Below are 5,412 nucleotides of genomic sequence, written 5' to 3' on the forward strand. Positions count from 1 at the left end.
GATGAGGGAGGAGCTATGAGAGACGAGGAGGGAGGAGCTATGAGAGACGAGGAGGGAGGAGCTATGAGAGACGGGGGGAGGAGCTATGAGAGACGGGGAGGGAGGAGCTATGAGAGACGGGGAGGGAGGAGCTATGAGAGACGGGGAGGGAGGAGCTATGAGAGGACGGGGAGGGAGGAGCTATGAGAGACGGGGAGGGAGGAGCTATTACTGGTGCTGGAGGTAGCCTATTGGTTGATAAATAAGGTAGATGAGTAGTTAGGGTACTGAACAGGGTCTGGAGGTAGCCTATTGGTTGATAAATAAGGTAGATGAGTAGTTAGGGTACTGAACAGGGTCTGGAGGTAGCCTATTGGTTGATAAATAAGGTAGATGAGTAGTTAGGGTACTGAACAGGGTCTGGAGGTAGCCTATTGGTCAGTTAAGAACAAATTCTTATTTACAATGATGGCCTACCCCGGCCAAACCCGGACGATGCTGGGCCAATTGTGCACCGCCCTACGGGACTCCCAATCACAGTCGGTTGTGATACACCTGGAATCGAACCAGGGTGTCTGTAGTGCCGCCTCTTGCAATGAGATGCAGTGCTTTAGACCGCTGTGCCACTCACCACTCTGATCTTACTGTCTCTGTGATATGTATCTAAGGGTTGATAAACAAGGTTCTGGGTAATCAGTGTATCTAAGGGTTGATAAACAAGGTTCTGGGTAATCAGTGTATCTAAGGGTTGATAAACAAGGTTCTGGGTAATCGGTGTATCTAAGGGTTGATAAACAAGGTTCTGTGTAATCAGTGTATCTAAAGGTTGATAAACAAGGTTCTGTGTAATCAGTGTATCTAAAGGTTGATAAACAAGGTTCTGTGTAATCAGTGTATCTAAAGGTTGATAAACAAGGTTCTGGGTAATCAGTGTCTGTGGTGAATCTAAGGGTTGATAAACAAGGTTCTGGGTAATCAGTGTATCTAAGGGTTGATAAACAAGGTTCTGGGTAATCAGTGTATCTAAAGGTTGATAAACAAGGTTCTGTGTAATCAGTGTATCTAAAGGTTGATAAACAAGGTTCTGGGTAATCAGTGTCTGTGGTGTAGCTAAAGGTTGATAAACAAGGCTGATGTGTAATTGACAGTACTAGATGTTCTAGTCTCCTGGTGTGTGTGATTAATGAGTAAGACGGAGCAGTTTAAGGGCTCCTAGCATACAGAGGGACGATGTCATAAACCCTAAAGGTTCCAGAATTCTGGTGAGAAATGGCGGCCATATTGGTCAGGGAGAAATCCAAACCATTCTAAGTGGAATGAATGTCAGTAAAGACTGTGAGTGATATTTGATATGATACTAGAACAGTACGACTAGTCGACATCCTGTCATCAGCTGCTGTCAGCCGGTGTATGGCTGTGGGTCGACTGCATTTGTTTGAATGGAATGTTGTCACATCGGCAGTTAATTAGAAAATGTAATGGAATCGTTCCTCTAAAACTGGCTTGCTAGCTAGCTAGTGCAGATACAATCTTCAAATTCTTTATTTTACATTATCTTATCACAGCACTGCAAAACCATGGTTTACTAACTCCCTGACCAACATGGCTGACTTTTATCCTGTCATAAGAAGGTTCATGACAAATCTAGTATTATAACTTGTATGGTTCTTAAAAAAAATATATATATATATATATCTATATATAATATTTCACCTTTATTTAACCAGGTAGGCCAGTTGAGAACAAGTTCTCATTTACAATTGCGACCTGGCCAAGATAAAGCAAAGCAGTGCGACACAAACAACAACACAGAGTTAGACATGGAATAAACAAACAAACAGTCATTAACACAATAGAAAAAGTCTATATACAATGTGTGCAAATGTAGTAAGGTTAGGGAGGTAAGGCAATAAATAGGCCATAGTGGCGAAACAATTACAATATAGCAATTAAACACTGGAATGGTAGATGTGCAGAAGATGAATGTGCAAGTAGAGATACTGGGGTGTAAAGGATCAAGATAAATAAATAAATAACAGCATGGTGATGAGGTAGTTTCTTCCTGTGTGTTTCTGTGATCGTTAGTCAGTGTGTTCTCTAAGGGTTCTGCTCAGTGGACGACCTCAGATGAGGCTAAAACACATTCAGTTAGTTAAACACTAAGCTCCAGACACAAACATCACAGTGTAAACATTGTCTATTGCAGACAGGCAGTGTTGCCAGGCGTACGTATGTTTGTGTTGTACCAGCCATCCAGCCTGTGTGTGTGTCTGCATTAAGTGGAGTCTCCTCATGGATACCCAGAGAGACAAGGTTCATCCCTCTCTGTGTCTGACGGCTGGCAGACCTACCCCAGAGACCTACCCCAGAGACCTACCCCAGGGACCTACCCCAGGGACCTACCCCAGGGACCTACCCCAGGGACCTACCCCAGAGACCTACCCCAGAGACCTACCCCAGGGACCTACCCCAGGGACCTACCCCAGGGACCTACCCCAGAGACCTACCCCAGAGATCCTACCCCAGGGACCTACCCCAGGGACCTACCCCAGAGGACCTACCCAGGGACCTACCCCAGGGACCTACCCCAGAGACCTACCCCAGAGTCCCTACCCCAGAGACCTACCCCAGAGGACCTACCCCAGAGACCTACCCCAGGGACCTACCCCAGGACCTACCCAGACCTACCCCAGAGACCTACCCAGAGCCTACCCAGAGACCTACCCCAGAGACCTACCCAAAGACCTACCCTGTGGATGTTCTTTTTGTCAGGGGAAATGGAGAGAAGCCTGTGGATGTTCTGGTTGTCAGGGGAAACAGAACAGAGAGCCTGTGGATGTTCTGGTTGTCAGGGGAAATGGAAAGAGAGCCTGTGGATGTTCTGGTTGTCAGGGGAAACGGAACAGAGAGCCTAGTTTCAGGCCAGTATGTAGGGGGATCTAGTTTCAGGCCAGTATGTAGGGGGATCTAGTTTCAGACCAGTAGGTAGGGGATCTACTTTCAGACCAGTATGTAGGGGATCTAGTTTCAGACCAGTATGTAGGGGGATCTAGTTTCAGACCAGTATGTAGGGGGATCTAGTTTCATACCAGTATGTAGGGGGGATCTAGTTTCATACCAGTATGTAGGGGGGATCTAGTTTCATACCAGTATGTAGGGGGGATCTAGTTTCAGACCAGTATGTAGGGGGGATCTAGTTTCAGACCAGTATGTAGGGGATCTAGTTTCAGACCAGTATGTAGGGGGATCTAGTTTCAGACCAGTATGTAGGGGATCTAGTTTCAGACCAGTATGTAGGGGGATCTAGTTTCAGACCAGTATGTAGGGGGATCTAGTTTCAGACCAGTATGTAGGGGATCTAGTTTCAGACCAGTATGTAGGGGATCTAGTTTCAGACCAGTATGTAGGGGATCTAGTTTCAGACCAGTATGTAGGGGATCTAGTTTCAGACCAGTATGTAGGGGATCTAGTTTCAGACCAGTATGTAGGGTGATCTAGTTTCAGACCAGTATGTAGGGGGATCTAGTTTCAGAGCAGTGTGTAGGGGGATCTAGTTTCAGACCAGTGTGTAGGGGGATCTAGTTTCAGACCAGTATGTAGGGGATCTAGTTTTCAGACCAGTATGTAGGGGATCTAGTTTCAGGCCAGTATGTAGGGGGATCTAGTTTCAGACCAGTATGTAGGGGGATCTAGTTTCAGACCAGATGTAAGGGGATCTAGTTTTCAGACCAGTATGTAGGGGGATCTAGTTTCAGACCATATGTAGGGGGATCTAGTTTCAGACCAGTATGTAGGGGGATCTAGTTTCAGACCAGTATGTTAGGGGGGATCTAGTTTCAGACCAGTATGTAGGGGATCTAGTTTCAGACCATAATGTAGGGGGATCTAGTTTCAGACCAGTATGTAGGGGGATCTAGTTTCAGACCAGTATGTAGGGGAGCTAGTTTCAGACAGTATGTAGGGGGATCTAGTTTCAGACCCAGTATGTAGGGGATGCTAGTTTCAGACCAGTAGTCGTAGGGGATCTAGTTTCAGACCAGTATCTAGGGGATCTAGTTTCAGACCAGTATCTAGGGGGATCTAGTTTCAGACCAGTAGGTAGGGGGATCTAGTTCAGACCAGTATGTAGGGGGGATCTAGTTCAGACCAGTAGGTAGGGGGGATCTAGTTCATCACAGACCAGTATGTAGGGGGGATCTAAGTTCAGACGCATAATTGTAGGGGGATCTAGTTTCAGACCAGTAGGTAGGGGGATCTAGTTTCAGACGCAGTAATGTAGGGGGATCTAGTTTTCAGACCAGTATAGTAGGTGATCTAGTTTCAGACCAGTATGTAGGGGGGTCTAGTTTCAGACCAGTATGTAGGCGGGGGATCTAGTTTCAGACCAGTATAGTAGGTGGATCTAGTTTCAGAGACCAGTATGTAGGGGGATCTAGTTTCAGACCAGTATGTAGGGGGATCATTTTCAGCATTTATTTTACGGCCTGCTACATTAGGGTTAGTGTGGTGTGTGGGTGTGGTGTGTGGTGTGTGTGCTGTGTGTGTGTGTGTGTGTTGTGTGGGTGTGGTGTGGTGTGTGTTGGTGTGGCGTTGGTGTGGTGTGTGTGTTGGTGGTGTGTGTTAGGAACACATTCCCATAGTGGAACATTATCTGCAGACTCAGAGGTAAAACATGGATTTAACTGCTGATGAGGGGACAGTTTTTGACTGAATTCCATTGTTCTGTTGGGCGATCTGATTTTCATTTAGACATAAAGTAATGAAACCTGTAGGGCTACAGATTAGAATATGAAAACAGGGGGGGGGGGTTACCAGATTTGGGTCAAATGTCTGGGATTTACCTCAATAATCTTTGATTTATACTTGTACTGATCAACCGCTGAACGAAGTGCTGTCTTTAATGCTCCTAGTATGGTCTTAGTATGGCCCTGCTTTGTCAAAGGCTTTGTCCCAAATGTCACTCTATTCCCTATGTAGTGGACTAAATGGCACTCTATTCCCTATGTAGTGGACTAAATGGCACCCTATTCCCTATGTAGTGGACTAAATGGCACCCTATTCCCTATGTAGTGGACTAAATGGCCCCCTATTCCGTATGTAGTGGACTAAATGGCCCCCTATTCCCTATGTAGCGGACTAAATGGCACCCTATCCCCTATGTAGCGGACTAAATGGCAGCCTATTCCCGATGTAGTGGACTAAATGACAGCCTATTCCCTATGTAGCGGACTAAATGACAGCCTATTCCCTATGTAGCGGACTAAATGACAGCCTATTCCCTATGTAGCGGACTAAATGGCACCCTATTCCCTATGTTGTGGACTAAATTGCACCCTATTCCCTATGTAGTGGACTAAATGGCACTCTATTCCCTATGATGTGGACTAAATTACACTCTATTCCCTATGATGTGGACTAAATTACACTCTATTC

At 45.8% G+C, this 5,412-nt stretch overlaps 1 long non-coding RNA gene across 1 annotated transcript in view; it reads left to right on the forward strand.

The window, feature by feature from the left end:
• The first annotated feature begins 218 nt into the window (after nucleotides 1-218).
• Nucleotides 219-5,412, forward strand: part of LOC115181722 (uncharacterized) — a 15,071-nt gene continuing 9,877 nt past the window's right edge. The window contains exon 1 of the long non-coding RNA XR_003873500.1: nucleotides 219-405. This is a non-coding gene — a long non-coding RNA (uncharacterized LOC115181722). The remainder of the gene's footprint in view (nucleotides 406-5,412) is intronic.

This window comes from Salmo trutta, unplaced genomic scaffold, assembly GCF_901001165.1.
Source record: "Salmo trutta unplaced genomic scaffold, fSalTru1.1, whole genome shotgun sequence".
In the NCBI taxonomy this organism is placed as follows: domain Eukaryota; kingdom Metazoa; phylum Chordata; class Actinopteri; order Salmoniformes; family Salmonidae; genus Salmo; species Salmo trutta.